This window comes from Rhyacophila brunnea, unplaced genomic scaffold (assembly GCF_057557595.1).
Source record: "Rhyacophila brunnea isolate RB1 unplaced genomic scaffold, BYU_Rbru_1.0 scaffold_34, whole genome shotgun sequence".
NCBI classification, from domain to species: Eukaryota; Metazoa; Arthropoda; class Insecta; order Trichoptera; family Rhyacophilidae; genus Rhyacophila; species Rhyacophila brunnea.
In genome coordinates this window covers 3735018-3756329 of record NW_028233006.1, presented here as the reverse complement: position 1 = coordinate 3756329, position 21312 = coordinate 3735018, and positions in this window count along the sequence as shown.

Sequence of the window (21312 nt, the reverse complement as noted above, 5' to 3'; positions counted from 1 at the left end):
TATTTTTAAAAATAAAGAAAAACAATAGCGTTTTGGTTCAACTATATTCATACAATATTCATTGATTTTTATATCAAATTCTTGTTTATTTTTGAAACCCTCGTATTTCTCAAGACGTGAATCTACTGGATTCTTTTTTTTTGATTGTAATATTTTTATTTTCATATAGAATTGTTTTTGGATCATTTAAAGGATCTGAATAAATGTTCATTTGCTCAACATCGTTTTTATATTTGCAATAGATGCAAGTTGTTTATTGTCTATTTTTTGGTAGTGTACATTCTTTGTATTAAATTTTCGTGCCAAAAGTAATAAAAACCATTCATATTCGTGTTTAGCATGTTTTGTTGTCATTATAATGGCCAATTAGCAGTTTTCTTGAATCTTTAAATCCTTCAAGTCCAGTTTGTCTAAAAATTTATGATCAAACTCGATTGTTTTTGCATAATGACGATATAGAATTAAAATCACCAGTTTTGAAAAAATATACATACGACTCGGGTATTCTTGTTGTATTTTCTTGGCGTGTCTCCAAAAATTTAAGAGACTATCTGTTGTATTTTTTTCGCAGAGTAAATCCTTTAATTTAAAGAAAGAATCGAATAAAATGAAATGAATTCTATTATGCTATCATATCGTGCAGAAAATTTTATTTCTATGCTATTTCTTAATATCTTTTCATCAATAAAATAGTCATGAAGCATAACAAAGTAATCATAGTAAGCTATATTTAGTTTTACCATCTCTAAATATACTTTGTAAATAATAAATTTCACGTTTTATATATAACTTTTCATTTTAACTGATACATAAGCCCTGTTAGATGCAATAAATCAGGGATGTATCATAATGATCGCGAAATCGTCCAAATTTTTATTTTGACGCCTTTTTATACCATTTGTATTCTCTAAAATATCTTCAAATAAAATTTTTTTATTTGAAGATATAATCCATAGATTCATTATAGAGTCCCATTTTATATTTTCATCATTATCTTTTATGAATACACTAACCGTTTCATAAAATTCTAACTGATGATCTTGGTATCTGACATCCAATGTCGGCTTATACTTCAATAAATGATTTATTTTACATTCTTGAATATTTGAAATAAAATCTATAGAAATCATGTATTCAAGGCCTGTAAATTTTTGTTTCTCGGTTTTGTATCTATCTTCTTCTTCTTCGTTCGCAGATAAATACATAACAAGCCATTTTCCTCTTTTCTTTAAAATATCTATCGTTGAAAAAGGTTTTGGTGATCAAATTCAACGTTGTTAAAGGATAGGTTTAAAAAAATTTCATTGAGATGAAGAATATGCAAAAAAAGAAGCCCATCTCACTCTATCAATTAAATCATTGGTTTTTATATAGAAAGGTTGTTTAACTATCCAATTACTAAAATATTTATGCGCAGCTGTCAAATTCTTTTTCGTTTTTTCATCATTGTTTCCGATGACTTCTAGAAATTTCTCTATTATATTTATAATAACATCTTTGTATTTGCAACCACGGGCTGTACACTCTATTGATATCTTTAATATTGACCAACCAATTTCTTCTATAATCGATGCCTTTAAACTTATGATCAGATCGTTCCTCTTTAAAATCCATAAAAAGGAATTTTTATCTTCATATCGCATCATAAATTTGATGAAATAAATATAATCCATATTGTTTATGCTTCTTGGTTTTGGTATCTCGATGGATACGATGATTTTACTTATCTTACTTGTGGTAATAGTTTTACACCATTTATTCAGATAATTTGTATCAAAAATACCAGATTTCTTATCATTATCGATAATATCTATTGGTTGTATCGGAGAAGACATGGCATCGTGCCCATCGGATTTTCAATTGGAAGTAGAAACCAGATATTTTTCACAATCTTTAAAAATGCAACTGATATACATCGGAATTTCCGAGAAACATTTTTTAATTGTATTAATTACATTTCTATTATTACAATAAACCACAAGTTTCATTTTTCTTTTACGATAATTAGTTTTCCAACACTGAATAATTATTTCTTTCAAATTATTAACTGATAAGGAATGTTTATTACCGCATGAAAAGTTCTTTAATCCATCTCTTAGCAAACTATTAAATAGTAGTTCAGTTGCAGGGTAATCATATTGTATTTTTCTATAATTATATTCCAAATCCTAGGTTTCAACTTCTTTATTGAGTAAATCTATTTCAAAGTCAACATCCTTGAAAAATTTACAAAAAATCTCAAGCGATTTTATAAACGCAATGTATGAAATATTAATACCGTAAAAAATCCGATCACGATAAGTTTCAGCACGTACATAGTCACCACCGTTAAATGTAAGAAGTTTTTTTAATTCTTCATAACAAGTTCTACATCCACCTTTGCTTAGAATATGCTCAAGCAAATGTGCACACCCATATATTTCGTCCTGGTACGATATAAGTTTAATGGATAGTGTACAAAGACTATAAGTGCACTTATCATTATATGCAATTAAAAAATCAATACCATTTTCAAGATGGAAGCTTTCATATGTAAATTTTTCAGCAGCAGTTTTAATGATTTTGCTTGCTTCTGCGAATGACAATTAAATTTTTATATTTCATAACTGTTTGAAAATTGATAACATTCTTGCCAAGCACTTAATATTTTAAAATTATTATGGGGTCTTTAAAGTTAAATTATGATAAAGAAATAATGAATCTGATTTGATCGGAAATATCTATTTATAAAATAGCTTATGAAGATCAATAACGATTCGGTTATAATTATAATTTTCTTGGTTTTTCTATGAAAAGAAAGTAACTATTATGATACAACAAAAATAGTTTATTTATGGTCTTTAGATCATATTTTCTTTAGATATTTACTAATTTATGTGCATTTTTATTAAATTTATAGAATTTTCGTTTTAAAGAGACTCTATTTTGAATGATAAAATATGCTGGGCTATATCTCCTTTGATATATTTTTACGTAGTTAATCGACTATACACGGATTTTGGGCAAGCATTACTATATAAATCGAATTGATAAATTATTTTTGCCTCGTAAAATTCAAATTTTATTAACCTTCTGTATTTATTATTTTTTGAAAATAAAAGAGCAAGTAATTTATTCTCAACAATTGGTTAAGAACGGTATACCAATGCTCATGTTTAAAGTATTTGCAAAAATAAATAAGAATCAAAGACGTCCATTTTTGTTGTAGCTTTATTAAATCGAAAATATCGTTCTTACATGTTAGATTTATTATTAATTTCCACCTTTGTAGTTAGTTCTAGCTAGCCAAAATTTATTGATTAAAATATTGAGTATCACAATATATTATATTTCCCTCACTCTAAGTATTTTGAAAATATTAAAGAATGATAATTTTATCAATAGTATGTTCACATTCTTTGCGTTTTTTCTAAGAAATAGCATGATTTTGCACAATTATTTTTGTAAAATAAATTATATGAGACACCCGAACGTAAAAAATTTCATATAAAAAAAGAACAATATTTTTTCTGAAAAATAGTTTTCCAAGAAATATCATGAATGCATGAGATTATTACATAACAAACGTTATATGTAGGGCTATTTAAATTCATTAGTATAGTTATAACTGTTTAATCATTTTAAATGCAGCAAAAAATGGTACTAGACAGTAATGGCAAAAATTTACAGCGATAAATTTGGAAAAAGTAAATTTGCTCATATTTTTCATATATTTTTCACGAATGTTTGTGTATAATATTTACTATTTAAATTTTGGGCCTTTATATATATGCCTAAAAATAGTTCGTAATTTTTTTACTTAATATGTGAAAACAAATACAATGAAAAAACATAAATACATATTTTATATTGCCCTTTTGATATAAACTGCTAAAAATTCTGGGAAAGTATTGTCATATATAGCTAGAAATATGCATTTATATATATTCTTTTGCAAATTATTGACTATGAAATTTGTCGCAATAAAAAAGCATTGAATCGGCTATAAATAAATCTTCAAAAAAATATTAGTAAATATTATATTGAAAACATAAACTCGATACATTTATATGCGAACTGCTATGAAAATATTATCAATATGTATCCAGTTTTGGTGTCAGATTTTCTTTCTAGCAAGAAAAAAAAACTACAGTGATTATTAAGCATATCTCCATAATTTATTGTCTTTGAATAAGAATGTTTATTTATTTTCTGTTGTTTAGACCATAATTTGTTTTTTATTCTCTTATACGTTTTTGCTTATAAGTAGAAAAAAAAAACAAAACATACATAAGTAAGACCTTTAATACAACATTTATATACATACGTTAAATTAAATCATCTGATCAATGCGATTGATGCCTAATATTTTTTTTGTAAAAAATTTTAACTTTTTTGTATTTATGATGGTTTACATTTATCTAAAACTATCAAAATATCTTTAAAAAAATACAAAAAAATAACGAAAAGCAATTTTAGTAATATAAGTACCATAATCGGTCTACATGTGCACTAATTTGGAAAAATTGGTTTTGTCTTATGGATTTTACTTACCTCAGTCGAAATTTAGTGTATAATATTATTGTGAAAAATATAGACATTTTTTATAATGTAAATCTTGTTTTTGTATCTATACGGGTAAGATGTCGTTTAGTTTTAAATAAATAAGGTTCATATAAAGCCTTTAATTACAGCGTTTAATTACGAAATTCATATAAATTTTGCTATTCTAAGATAAATATCCATATGTATTAAAAATTTCATTCAACCCTGGATATTAAATAAGATGACCGATTATCATTTTTTACCGATAAATTTCTTCTTATTTTCATTTTCAAGTTGATTCAATTATAAACAGCTTTTATTACATTATGTTGATTGAAACAAAAAAAGAATATGGCTTGTGTAAAATAAAATTATTCGTATAAAAAGATGTTAGGAATGCCAACTAAAGCCGCAGCATATGCTCAAAACAATAGGATTATGCAAGAAACTTGTACTAATAAGTTTTCAGAGACGAAGATGTGTGGGCAAAAATTGTTGAGATGATGTAGTAAAATCAAGCATCAGCCAAACCTGTTCAATAGAGCCGTAGCATGTTTTCCTTCTGGAACTATAAAATAATTAAAACCAAATATACTGATAAGATAAAATTCTTTTTGAACATCATTTATTAAGATAAGCTATATTTATGCTGTCTTTTTTTTGTAGTTATTTATTTATATATTTTTCAACTTATTCTAGAACTTCATTGTAAACTCCAGACGAACAGATTTAGCCGATACGTCTGATCATCTCGGAATTTTTGTAATCATCCAAAATTTACATTTCCCTTTCCCAGTTTATTTTTAAAACATATTTTTTAATTGTATTATTTTTGCATATTCTTCTGCTTCCTTATTCTCATAATCTAAATATGCAACAGAAATGATTTTGTAATACCTACAATACAAATATATGACGTTTATTATCTAGGTGATCTGTAGTTGTAAATTATATATAGTTTTTTTGCTAGTATTTCATATTTGTGTGCTATATGAAATAAATTGGGTATATACAGAATCAAGACGATACAACTTAAAGAAAACCAAAAAGATCAGAACTCACTCAGTACAATAGATCTGCGAAAACGAAAATGCGGAAATATAAGTTGATACTCGAATATAAACAGACATTGTGATCAAAAAAAATATACCAGATATTTTTCTACACGATAAAAAAATAAATATGATTGCGCTGATTGAAATGGGTATTACTAGCCTTGATAATTAAACTGAAGTTGAAAATGAAAAATATAGGAAGTAGGACAATATGGTGAATGAACTCGGTTTAATATAAAGATGGTAAACAAGAATAATACCATACGTGATGACTCGGATGGGGTGGTCACAAAATATCATTTAAAATATGTTAAGGTGTTAAAAATTCCGGACGAAGTAGAAGCATGCATACAAGCCCTCACACTCCGCAAGACACTTGAACTCATCTCATACGAGATAAGAAGAGCAGTTGAGGAAGATAAACCAGTGAAAGGTTTTAAAAGATGCGTCAAGGAGTTGCGCAATATTAAAACACGCTGACTACGTCTAAATATATAAAATCGATAAAAAGAAAATTAACCTATAAATTAATAAAATTTAATATAAAATATTCATATATATTACCATGAGATGGTGTGGTGACACGATATCATAAAAGATACCAGAAGAAATGGGATGCCACGAACCAGGTTGAGGCATATTTTAAAAACTTGGGATTAAGTAAACCTCATGTTTACTAGGTCTCGAAAGAATTTGGGGTATTGAAAAAGACTTTGAATGTATGATAGCCAAAGCATAATACGCTGTGCGTACAGCGAATCAACGAAGCAGTGCCTGAGAAATAAAACTAAAATTACAACTATTTAATATGCCCATATATAAAAAATACTTACGATCTATATCAGTATAATTTATAATAGATATAATTGCATAATAATGATTTATATTTTATATTTGGGACTATGCTTTATTGCATCTTATCTATTTGCAAGCTCTGATCATCAAGAACGTCAAAAATCATGGTATTAGATCAAGCTAGTTTCCCTTCATGTGAAACGTATTTTTTTAGGAAATTGCATGACCCACAGTGATTTGAGGTTTACAGACCTGTCTATTACTATATAATAATATTATGAACAAACTTTATGACAATTATACTTGGATTTACTATAAATCATATATGAATACACTTTTTTTACTCATAATATTATAACTTAAATAAAAAGCAAATTATAAAACACAATTCTAAGAATATATACACTAAGGAACAAAAAAAATAAAAACTTACGCTTAAATGCTAGCATTTATTGCGTTTATTTCAGAGAGACTATAAATTTTTAGCCAGTATAAAAATCCCGACCATAAAATTCATAGAAAAATATAAAATAAAAGCAATAAACAGACTTATATTATGCATATAGAAAAAATAGATACACTGTCAAATGAAAATCACATTTTTTTTATATAAAAACACGAGAATGTCATATGTATTAAATAAGATGTTTTACATCACTATATACAATAAGTCATATGTATAAAAATTCGAAATGTTAGTTTAAGCAAACAATATACATTAATTTATCAAATCAAATAACTAGAGAAATAATTCTTATAAGAAGAAATGTGTTTTAAGAATACTGTAAATATTGGGAGATAAAATAAAATAAATCAATATTATTTTAAAGTGAAATCTATGATTTTCATATGATAACTTATATAGCGCAATGTTATATAAACCCCTGTATTTGCATTAATAAAACATAGATTTATAACAAATTTTTGTAAAATAATTTTCTAGTGTTTAATAAAGAAATTATATTTTAAAAAAAATATTTCTAATACTTATTGACGTTTTATATAACCCGATGATGAATTTAGACACGTTCAGCCACTTAAGATCAGAAGTCATAAAATCAAGTTTTAAAATCTGATCCTTGCGCCAAATACGAGTAAAGGAATAAATATGTTTGAATTTTATAGTTTACGTAAATATTAAACTACTATTAAACTATAAAGGCGAATATATATATTTTAATTCAATATTTTTATTCTATAATTTAGATATATATATTTGAGCTCTATATGTATATAACAGAATTAGAAAAATCAATATAGCTTTAATTACTTATTTTTTTGTTGAGTATGTTATTATCCATAAATCAATAATATATTTGCACAGTATATTCATATAAATTTACCTAATTACAAAGTTTATTTTTTTAGAGATAAAAAATTTTAAAATTATAAATATCTGTTATTATAAAAGTATATTAATAACTTAGTTTCTGTTTTATCTTTACATTTTTACGACTGTTTATCATATTTTATGAATTTCGTGCGAAAAAAATATATTTTTTTGCAAATATAACATTACATCTAACACTATATCTAATTTATAATGATGTAAATGCCTGAAAGGTATATTATTGTAAATGATTACGGGCATATAAATTGACTACATCAATTTACTAATATAATAAAAATAGGGCGATCTTGTTATATTCATATACAGATAATTTGCGGGCAAAAAAAATCTGTATAAAAAAGTCAAGCCTGAAATATAAATACTTATGTTTCATTTAGTCAAATATATATATTGAGAAAATACAGGCATAAAAAAAGAATTACCATCTATTATAAAAATTTATTATATGTATATAAGTGAATGCTGTTTGAATTATGCACTGATTTATGGTTTCATTATGTGTTTATTACTTTTTCTTCTATAATTTATAGGCATAAAAAGGCAAAAAATATTTTTTGGATTGGTTTTCACGCCTATAAGTCACTATAATTGTAACAAATTTTTTTTGTATCGTATAAGTATTTATTTTAGTTTTAAAAACTTCAAGCGTTAGACACTGGTCATTTATTTTGCAGATATAGTATCGCTTTTTTAAAATATACAGAAGATATAAACATGACACTATATAGCATTAAATTATATGGCAAGAATAACATCAACTTTATGTAATTAAAAAGGCAAGCAAATTAATACATCCGCAAGCGAATCTATAGAATCTCAATATGTTGTCAAGTGTAAAATTCGAAACATACCTATTATCATGTTTATAAAACCACAGATACGAAAAATATATACGCTATGACTATAATAAAAAAGCTGTAATGGTTTTTTTTTGCATCTAAATTGTTGCGCAATTGAAAATCTATTCAGGAAATACAAATATATTTTTTTTTTAAATAAATTTAGAAATTTATGTAAAACCGCAGCATAATATTATATACTATATATGTCAGCTGGGCTATAGAAAAAATCAAAAAAATTTATTTGATGAATTTTTGCAAGTACTAAATATGCGTAAGCGTCTTGAAGTGCACAAATCAACTTTTTAAGGTATTTAATAGTGCTAGCACATTTTTATATATTTTTTAGAGCAAAAATTTTTATCTTTTTACGACAAAATCCTCTAGATTATAAAAGCAATATGTATAGTTATTTAGAAATTATATTTTTAATTTATCTAATATAAGAATGCACAGCTAGCGCGTAATTAGTGACCCCCATAACCAATCATAACGCTTTTTTCTGTTATAATTACAATTTTATAATAGAACAAGGCTAAAACGCTATTTTTACGTGTATATTTACTTTTTGTTGAATGTGACAACTTGTTTAGCTCCTTATTGCATTATAAACTCGGATTCACCAAATATATTTATGGTTGAACAGAAAGTAATTTTAATGTTTACTTGAATGGTTCTATGCTTTATTGCGTTAACAAATAGCTATGATTTATCTGTGGAGATTTTGCAAGTTTTGTGTTTGATTTGATTGTAACCTAGTCGAAAAATAAACTTGATTGTCCCTAGCAGGCCAATGAATTTTATATAATAAAGACTTTAAAATAGAATTTGGATGTAGTCGGCCGAAAAAAATCTTAAAAGAATATACATTGTAAAAATGGTAATCTATAATTCCTATATAGATTATCTCGCCAAAATCAAAATCTAATCAAAATTTCAGTATTATTTGTTAGAATTATAGGTCGAAAAGAAAGACAAAACTAATATAAAGATAGTACAAAATAAATGAATATGCTGAATTGTGATAATAACATTGATATGTTTTATATGGGGAAATAAAAAAACACAGACAACAAAAATTTATTATATTACAAATTTTTGAACAATTTCAATATGCCTCTCAATTCAAAATCCAATCTTTCTTTTTAGCATTTTAAAAAAGTTTAACCAAGCCAAAAAAAAATGCAATTTGATATTTCGAAGGCAATTTCTAGCTTTCAATTATTATTTCTTCAAAATTCAATTTTAAAATACATATCTTCATGTCTTATAAAATATTATTGACATCCTTATCGTAATAAAATGTACTTGAGTTAAATACGGGAAATTTTCGATAAAAATCTTGAATGCTTTGACTTTTTCGTAATGAAAATCAATATCTGTTTCAAGACCGTCCTGGAGGTGTAATATTTCGTAATAAAGAATCGTGGTTATTTCTTCTAATTTTTCTTTTGTAATGCCACAAATATTACCTTCATATCGTATGTCTATGTTTTTACAAATTAATATAGATATTTTATCCCTTCCATGCATTTTATTTGCAATTTCCGTTTCCTTCTTCGTCATTTCTACCGAAGCGTCCATGGATGCATCGAGTTCTATAATATGATCTAGACAGTTTCTTAAAAACTGTATGTAGTCATAGATTTTGTTTTAAATGATTTTATGTGATAATCTATAAGAAATTTCCAGAAAAGAATTTACAAACGTTTCCTCGAAATATATGCAAGAAAATTATCTACAAGCGTAGCCGATCAGTTATTTAATTCTTTTGTTCTTCATAAAATTTAGGAGCAGGAAATTCAATTATGAGAGTGGCTATTATGTAAATTTTTGCCAGTATATAGTGGGCTGATTTTTAAAAATACAGTAACGCAATTATTTATTGGTTTTTCGGAAAAATTACGTATTCAGCTCGTTCGCCTTCAATTTTTTTTCATTTTTGCTATATTGTGTTTCTTATGTAGAATTGAACTTAAGGGATTATTTTCTTTGCTTGAATTCGTTCTTTTTTTGCCAATATTTGTTTCTGATACATTATAAGGATTCAATAAGTGTTCATCTCATCAATATTTTTTCCTTGTTTTTCAATGGATAAAAATTCTTGAATGTTTGTTTGGTTGGCATGTTTTATCTTACAATTATAATAAATCGATGAATTATGTTTATTCGCCAAAAATTATAATAAGCTTATGAATTCGATGTGAGTCTGTGTCGTTTTCATCAATATACGCAAATAACAGTTTTATTGAATTTTTAGATCTTTCAGCTCTAATTTGTCGAAAAATTCATGATCGAACTCAATGATTTTTGTATAATAACTGTATAAAAGAGAGCTTTCATCCCCCATACTATTAAAATATCATACATAATAGATGATTTACTTGAGATCGACAAAGCGTATTCATATGTATATAAGAGATTATCTGAATGGTTTTCTTTGCATATTAAATCCTTTAAAATAAAGAAACAAAAAAAATAAATTTCAATGAATTTCATTATATCGCTTTTTAGGCAAATAATTCAGTTCGATGCCAGATCTTGATATTTTTTTATCTATATGATAACATTGCGATACAAAAAAAGTTATTATGTACATTTATCATAAGTCTTACCATCTCCAACTATATTTTTAAAAGTAAATTTCTTTATTGAAGACTCTAATGCTCGCTTCAATAGACAAGCAAGATTTTTGAGAAGTGATAAATGTGTGATTTATTATAATATGCGCGTGTTTTTCCAAATTATTGTTTTGATGCCTTGTTATGCCCCTAATATCTTCGCTTATATCTATAAATTAATCTTTCCATCATATAGATTTTTCAATTCATTCATATCAGACTCATAATTATCTTACCCAAAGTTTTTACTAAAGATTACGAGCATATTTTCATTAAAATTTTATATTTCTGGGATTCCTACATTGCTTGCAGTTTATATTCTAATAAACGATTCAATTTATCTTTTTTAGTATAAGAAATAAAATCATAGAAATCATCTCTTCAAAGCCTGTATCTGTATGTTGGTGTTTTGCATACATACAATTCCCTTCGTCTTTTTGATTTGCTGTTGTATGCATAAAGTTCGGTATTTTATAGCTTGCTCACAAATATCGATTGCTGTCAGAAAGTTTCGATAATCGAATTCATTTTTGACATAAAAATCGCAAAAATCATTTTCGACTAAATAAAAATGCATATTACATATAGCCAGTAATGCTTTCTGATATACACCTGGTATAATGGTATTGTACATTTACAAATTGTTAAAATCTTTAAAATGTTCATGGACTGTCGATAACTTTTTTTTTGTGTTTTGATCATGAATGCTTCAGATGAATAAAAAAAATTCTCTATAATACATAATATAATTATTTTGTATTTGCAACCCCGGGGTGTACACTCTATGAAATTCGAAAAATTGTATAATAAATGGTTTCATTGATATATGTATTTAAGTTCATGATCAGATTATTCCTCTTGAGAATCCATATCGAAGAATGAATCCCTTCGTTGGACATCAAAAAATTAATAAAATTTATTAAATGTTTACTGTTTATACATAAGGGAATTGGAATCTCGATTGATACAATTATTATACTTATTTTGTTTATGGGTTTAATTTTAATCCGCATATTAAGGTAATTTTCATCAAGAATACCAAATAAAATTTATTGTAGATATTATCTTTGTTCCTCTGCGAAATCTGTATATCATGTTTCTCGGATTTTTCTTTAAAATATGAAATTCCCTCTTTTTCCTTATGTTCCAGAAAAATACACCTTTTACACATTGGAATATCTGAAAAAAAATCTTTTAAAATATTTATCACATTTCTATTTTTACAGTAAACAAAAAGTTGGATTTTTCCTGAACAATAATTTGTTTTCCAAAATTAAATTTTAGTCTCTTTCAAATTGATAAATAATAGTGAATTTTTATACCCACATGTAAAGATCTTAAATACATCTATTAAAAAACTATTAAATTTTAATTTAGCATCAAAGTAATAATATTTCATGAGTTTAAAAAATAATTTCGAATCTACGAAATCAATTTCTTCATCAATAAAATCTTTTTCAAAGTCAAGATTCTTAAAAAAGTTTGAAAAATCACAAGAGATTTGATAAATGCAGAAATACATATTAAAATGCTGTAGATAGTCACATCAACACTAGTTAATGCATTTTTAAAGCCATTTTTTAACGATAGAAGTTTTTTTTAATTCTTTATCACAAGGTCTACCTCCTCCATTTCTTATATGATGCTCAAGCAAATAGGTTCCCCCTTTTATTTCGCTTTAAAAGGATCCAACTGCAATAGACAATGAGCAGGACCTATAAGAGCATTGATCCTAATATCCAATTAAAACATCAATTCCGTTTGGAAGACGAAAATTTTCATAAGTAAATTTATTGTCTTCTATTTTATTAATTCTGCTTGCTTCAAAGAGTAACATTTAAGAGGTTATTATTTGTAAATATTTTGTTCTTCTGAACATTCTTTTCAACCACTTTTATTTTGTAAATTTGGGGTCTTTAAAATTAATTTAGCTACAAAAATGATAGTTAAAGATGACTTGGAGATCTCTATTTTACACAACAACTTGCTATGATCGATAAAGGCTTGTAATTCTCCAGAAATATATTTCCTAAGAAAAATTTACCATTCCTATCTATAGATGAAATATTGAAATTTACTTCACTCAACTAAGTACGAAAGTAGCTATTTCATTTCAATATCCATAAAAATTGACATTGATATATATTTAGATATGATTTTGTTTTTATAATGCAGAATTTCTGTGTATTAATATTAAAATTATATACTTCGCTTTATACGCAGTATTTATTTCATATATATAATCTAATCTATTTATTTGAATATAAATATATTTTTAAGTTGTATATTAGACTTTTACTGATTTAGGGCTGCAAGTAAGATCAGATTATTTAATTTTTATTAGAAGCTTAATATCAACTTTACCATAGGTAAATTCACATGTTCTAGATTGTATTTGACATCTGTAACAGTATTTTTAGTAGCCTAATATACGATATGTATATATTGTACATAATAGTTATAGACAGCTGTCTTGCAATTTTTAATTACTTTTATAAAAAAAATACAGGCAAAATATTTTTGTTACTTTCATAGAATTCTTTCTAGGATAACAAAAGCTTGCTTTGCTTTTTTTTTATATAAAAATAATTTTAGATCCGTGCAGTTCTGGCCTATAATAAAAAATATTTATAAACGTATAAGAAGTACATTTTGCAATATTCTATTCTATTTTATTTCATTAAGTGATGAAATATTTTATGCTGATTCGTCAACTGGATGTTTATTTTTAATATTGCGCGTCTTGAAATAAAAATACATCTTATTGGTAGAATAGTCTATAAAAGGACACAGTAAACCGAAATTTTTCTTTTTATTAATATATTTTTTTATGAAAAAAAAACAGATCTCACAAATATCAAAAAATTACATTTATCTTACATATGTAGTTTGAACTTATAAAATTTTAATTAATAACAATTTAAACTTTCTACCCTTCAATAAATAGAAAATACAGCAAAAAAAATGATGAAATTGGATAATAATACAATATAAATCTTATACAATAAATTTAATTTTTTTAAATAATATTTATTTATAGCAAAAATAGATCCACGCTTGATTATACTATAAATTTGCCCTTATTTTTTTGAATTTGTTTCTATTTAATTGTTGTTAGTAAAGTTTTTACCTTTATATATAAAAATTATTTAAAATCACTATAGCACATAATAATATGCAAAATTGATCTAGATAAAGTTATATTCTATATAATGAAACATGAATTATTTTGTTTTGTATTATATATGCAGTGCTCCAAAAATTTATATATAAGGTATATTTAACCAGCTATATTTGGTCTTTTGAATAAAAAAAAAGTATTGAATTTGGGGTAACATAGATTTATGAAAAGGTTTTAATTTTGGCAAAAAATAAAAACTGATGATTTTGAAAGCTGCCTTCTAATATCCTTTACGCAATATATACTAGTATTTTAGGTTTCAGCTATCTAAATAATATAAATTTATTGTATAAAATTCTTTTTTTATCTAATTTCCATATGAAGATAATAAAAGTTATACTTTCTTTATCACGGTAAATAATATCTATTAAAGCCTTTTTTTATATCTATTGCAATACAATTATATTTTTGTAGTACATTTTTTTGTAAAAAAAAATTACACACTATTTTGAGCATCTGCAACGTTCTAAAGTTTTTGAGATGTTTCATATATATTTTATAAACTTGCAAAAAAACAATTTTAAAGCAGACAATATGACATATAAATACAGTTGGTCATTTAATCTGAAATCGGTAAAAAAAATTCAATTGTTCGTGTCTAGTTAGCAAAATTCTTCCATATTATATCAAATATTCAATATCATAGTAAATTCAAACTGTAATTCATAAAGATTACATTTATTTGCTTAAAAAAGCAATATGGGAGCATCCTAGATGTGCACAACACATAATAAAGCATCAAAAATCTACTTAAATCGTTTTATAACATTAGTTTTATAATCATTTAAACATATCGGGATTATGTTTTAAAAAGTATAATAAAAATCAGACTAAAATATAATTGTTATCATTTTGATTAAATATATATATTTAGCTTGTAAATGTTTATGGCTTTTGATTTTTTGATATAATTTGTTTATGAATTTCTTAAAGAATCTATAACCCTTGATAAAAAAAATATAAAACTCTATCTTCTTTGTATTTAAAGAATGCAGTCACGTGTATCAATTTTTTTAGAAATTCATCCATTTTAAAAAATTGGATTTTTCTCGCGTATAATTTCTTATGTGTTTTAATAATCTAGAAAATGTATATTTTGCTATAAATTAAAAATTATTCGATTGCTTTTGTAGATTACAGATTTATTATCTAAAAGCTAATACATCACCTAAATATTTAAATAAAAATTACATCCTTTTCTGATGTACCCATAAGATATGACTTTCTGAACGTTTTATTGAGTTATTAGACTTTTTGTCAATTAATCCCTACAACATATGATCATTTTCTAAAATAAAAGAAAGAAGTTTCAAAATAACACGATTTTTATGCGTTTAATAAATGTGCGTACAACATACTAAATCGATGAACAAAAGCATCTCAGGTGTAATATTATACTCGGTAATTAGTTTGCAGCTTGCAATTACCCTATAAAGTAAAAAAGTGGTAATGGTACTATTAAAACAAAAGGTAGCATTTTTTACTATTTAATATTTCAGTATATGCATATTTCCATAACTGCAACTTCCAAAGCTGATAATTTCTCTTTCTTCTTAATTTATCACTGGTTCTATTCTATAAAATTTTTTATTGATCGAAATTTCATGAATTACAAAAATATATTTTCATTATGTTTTATTGTAGACATATTCATGAACCATACTAGTATCATATTAATTTTTGCATTTTACTGTATTGTTTTATAAGTTTAATAATTCATTTTTGGTTCATATAATTTTTTGCTATTTTAAATATAAAGGCAAAAATATAGTACTTTCACGTTGAAAAAATTTGTTAAATGGTACATAAATTTATCTAATCAATAAAAAATTGTACAATTCGTTATATTTCAGGGGGTAAATGTAAGGCTGTCTATATGTTTTCTGCTAAAAAAAACTCTACTAAGCATATTTGACCTAATTCAAACTTAAGAATTCTTTTAAATATTGTTTATTAAAAACCGGCTAATATATAATATCATTTTTTCTGCTGTTACTAAATAACATTTTATACAAAATAATTTAAAAATGGGCCCGCATTGAAACAATTTTATTCTTATATTGAATTAAAAAAAAAACTGATGATAATAAATGTATAGCTCACTTTTATGTATCTTATCTTATCACATCATTTATCTAGTATCACGAATGATAAACTAAAATACAAAATTTTACTTGCAAATTATATGTTTGAATAATTTAATTTGTTGTTTAAAGACCTATACTATTTTATAAAATAAAACGTAGTCGCATAATTTCTTTTAAAATGATATCATAGAAAAAGCATACAGAAAACAATACGAAATTTTATTTTAAAATAAAAATAAACGATTTAAAATGTTAATAAATATCTAAAGACTTTACAAAATAAAATAGCTAAAGAAAAATATATCCATAATGCGAGAGCATCGTAGATAAGATTTAAAAAACATAACAAAAATCGATTTTCGAAGATAAATATATATCAACTATTCGATTCATTTATTTTTATAATAACAGCATTTGCAAACTATAAAAATTAGTCTTTTTAGCTAAATAAAATGCAAAATTTCGAATAATATGAAAAAGCTCCAAAAAAAAAGATTTTATATTCGGTCAGGCCTAAATAATACAAAAAAATAACCAAACTCGTATCAACTATGCTTGAATTTCTATTTCGTTGTTTTTCCTGCATGTAACAAGCATCAAAAATCTCTATTCATCTGTGTCTAATATGCAGTTTCTTATAAATTTATGCTTTATATGTGCGCAACATCGTCAAAAATCAAGAATAGTTGCCAATTTATTTTATGTTGTGATACAACTTTTTGCTTGAACGTTTTTCTGCACTGAAAATAAAATTTCCATATTAATAACTGTTGTAAATTCCATGCAAGATATACATATCTAAAAACTATAAATTCATGGTAAATTTATATGCTTGCGTTTAATTAAGATTTAACTGTAATACCAATACCCCATAAACGCTTTTTTTCATATATTAATATTATATTTAATATGTTATCTCTTAAATATTAAGAATTCAAAAAAAAGGATCTAAAAAAATTATAAATCAAAATAAAATATAACAATGTTGCACCGTTTCTTATATTCTTTTATCTAAAATACTGACATTTCTCTATGAATTATATTTTTAGAAAATTATGTGTGATCTACAGGCAATATTATAGATAACTCCATAGTTTTCTATGCTAGTTCTGCGAATATTCAATAAAAATTTTAATATAAATTCATACGTATATATTCTACACTTGATCTTGAAATTTATTTTCATGTGTTTTATAAAAAGAAAGCAAATAAGGGTATTTCTTTGATTTTTATGATAACTTTTATTACAGCTTTTAAACTATAAAAGAAAATTATAAATAAAAAATATAAAAAAGAAAGTATTGTATTGCGCGAATATTTTTATTTTAGAAGCTAGTTTAAAATAATTTTACCCTATACTTTTAAAATAATTTTTTTTTAATATCATAGAAGATATAAGAAAACGATTATTAAAAATTGTAAGTCTTAAGAAAATTTGATTTCTTGTCTTATCATTAAGATTAATTTTAATTTACATTTAAAAATAAAATGAAAGAGTAATTATAAGATTCATTATATAAAGAAAATAAATTATTGGTGCATGAGCATATGAATTTAATAATAATCTTTTAAGCCTTATCATTTTTTTTTCTCTGGTATGTAATTGAAATATAATGTATTGTACAACACAATGCACAAATAAAAGGTTTACTTATATTGGTACAAACCCTTTCTTTTGATTTTGAAGTAAAATTGCACAAAAGATCTAATGGTTTTTCTCATGATAGCACCTAATCATTATATGATATTCAATTAATTCACAGGCCTGGTATACAAATTCAAAGATATGATTGAATATTCAATATAAAATATTAAAGAAAAAATCTTTGTATTTACAATATACATCCTTTCATTTTCAATTTTTTGTTTTATAAGTTTTAAGTTGCTGTTATAATATAAATAAACCTTCCATACCTTCAGAACAGCATTCTAGTTGTATATTCTGTATGATGAATAATAATATACGTGCAAAACTATCCAAAACTTATAATAACGTATTATGTCTATATTTAACGGTATATTAGAATATTGAATAAATAATAGCTTTAATCTAGTGCAAAAAACGAATAGGTTTCACATTTAATTCATTATTACATTCCTGAAATGTAAAAGCTTTCTTTTTCTATATGGATTATTTTTTCATGCACTATATGTTTGATATATTACCGTACGCATTTTTAAGCATAAATAAATAGTAATTAATATATAATAAAGGCTAAAATAATAACAAAAGATAAGAATCTTGGTGTCGTGATAAAAAATTTGTTCGATAATTGATAAAGTTGATCGAGACATAAAGGGTATTTTTTCGACTTCAAAACATATAATCATCAAACGATCAATAAAAAAACCATCATTATCTTAAATAAAACCTTTATAAAGAATTCACAAAAGTTGGGTTTATATGTTTATATAATCGCATAGAAAAAATATTTACTCTAATGTCGGTTTTATATTGATGGTAATTAAAAAAAAAAAAATCAAAACCATATTCTTTGTATATAAAGCTTTTTAAATCCATTTTATTGTGTATAATTGCGATCATCTACAAAATATATAATATACTTTGGTTTTTCATAAACAAAAATTCACAGATTAAACTCATAATATTGTATGTTTTGACATAATTAATTTCTGTTGTATGATTATAAATAAAAAAGAATTTCAAAAGAAAATGACCTCTTTAATACATGTAAAAACATCACATGTGACATGGCACTACAAATTTTCTCTATTTAAAGTCATCAAAAGAAAAAAAGATTTGCATACATTGGTTTTATTTTTTTTTGTACTACAGGTCTATATTAAAAAAAATTCACAATAGCTTTTCGCTAAAACTATTAAACACTACAATTGCAGCAAACATATAGAAATACGAAATTGATATACAAATGAGTCTACAATAAAAAAATAAAAAACACTGCCAACCTTTTAAAAACTTTTAGTATAATAGACATGATTTAAAAATTTACAAAAAAAGAGGCGGCAATCGATTTAGAAGAATTTTAGAAAATCACAAGCCAATCAAATTTCATCAAAGAAACTATTAAAAATCATATATTTTGTTCTTAAAGTCATAAAAAGAACATATTCTAAATTATGTAGATTTTTTTTATATAGTTTGTCAAAATACTAACTGTAGTAATACTTTAAGCGTTCTGAATAAGTGAACTGGATATCTTTCACAAAAAAAGCAAATTTCGACACCAAAAGTGTTATTTAACAAAGAATCAATACGAGCAAAACAAGTCAAAAAATAACGCAAAAGACACTCTCGAAGTTATTCTTGTTTCCCGGGTAAATCAAAACATGGCAAAAAGGTATATAAAATATATAAAAGATTATAGAAAAGGCAATACGTAATTATTAAAAGAGTGTTTTTATGAACAAACAAATTGTCGTGATAGCAGTAAGGTATAAAAAGAAAATAATTTCGTATCTATGTTGCTTTTTAAAATAACCATTCCCATTTAAAATACCGAAAAAAAATAAACATAAACCGAGTTTTGCTTAAATTATTAATTTTACAGACGTAAAATCAATAGATTAGGAAATTATCATATAAATGAGTCAAATTTTTAAAAAGAAACATTATACTTTTTTAAAGTTTATATAAATATGTTTTCTAGATAATATTGGACAAGTAAACAACATTAACAAACATAGAAAATCAAAAAAAAATTCATAGTAATGTACATGTTGTCTCTAGAAAACATGAATTAATTATGTAATTTATAGTCCTACTTTATTAAATATTGATAAGATATAATCTTTCAATTAAAAATAAAAGCATTTCAGAAGACAATCCTAAAAGAATTACCAAATTAAAGAAGTAGAAAGCTAGGAAAAAAAAACACAAAAATAATTTCTATTTTTAGCCAAGATCAATATTAAATATATATATTTTGATCTGAACACATAGGATGAAAAATGTGAAAAACATATTAAACAAAAATTAATATAATTATAATCCCTAGGCAAAGAAATAGAAAATTTGATACAAAGAATTAGATCAGGATCATATATTTTCATAAAAATGTCTATATAACAAAAATTGTGCAATTTTTAAACCAACCAAAGCTTGAGCCTCTGCATCGACTTCCGAGTGATTTATAGAGTGACCACAAAAATAACAGTCCTAACTCAGGATAGACCAAGTAACAGACACTCTATTAAAAAGTGAGTCTAATGGATTTGCATGCCATATACAGCTATTATATAATTGCAAAAATCAAACTAAAAAACAGCTCATTTTTTTTTAAATTGTCTATTTAAATTTTTGTGAATAAAATTATTTTGCCGAAAAACGCCTATATTTTTGCTGGACTAATATATGTGATATTTAAAAATAAGTAAATAAGATTTATAATGGATTTATTTGGGGAAAGAATTTGTGTGCATAGTATGCATCGAACAACATTAAGCTACCTCGAAAACGTCTTCTCGAAACTTATAACCTAATATGGGATTTTTTTCAAATATGAAAGCCGAATCTTTACGCAGACATACGAAGTTTGTAAATATTAATACAAGTGGCCTTCTTAAACCAGATCATTCAATATAACAGCAGACAAATACATTTAACCCTTGTGAATATACCAGAAAGATCATTCATTAAGGTGCGTGTTATACACCAAAACTAATGCATAATTTAAATAAGACAACGAAACTTTTACATATTATACAAGATAAAACCTAAAAAGGTACACATAAAATTTACTTAAGATAGAATAAGAGCCACAATCAAAAGACTAATTATTTTTACTCTAAAACATAAATTAACCCTCAAAACTGATAAAATTTTTGTACGACTACTGATGTCACGAATTACGCAATTTGTATGGTATTATCACAAATGA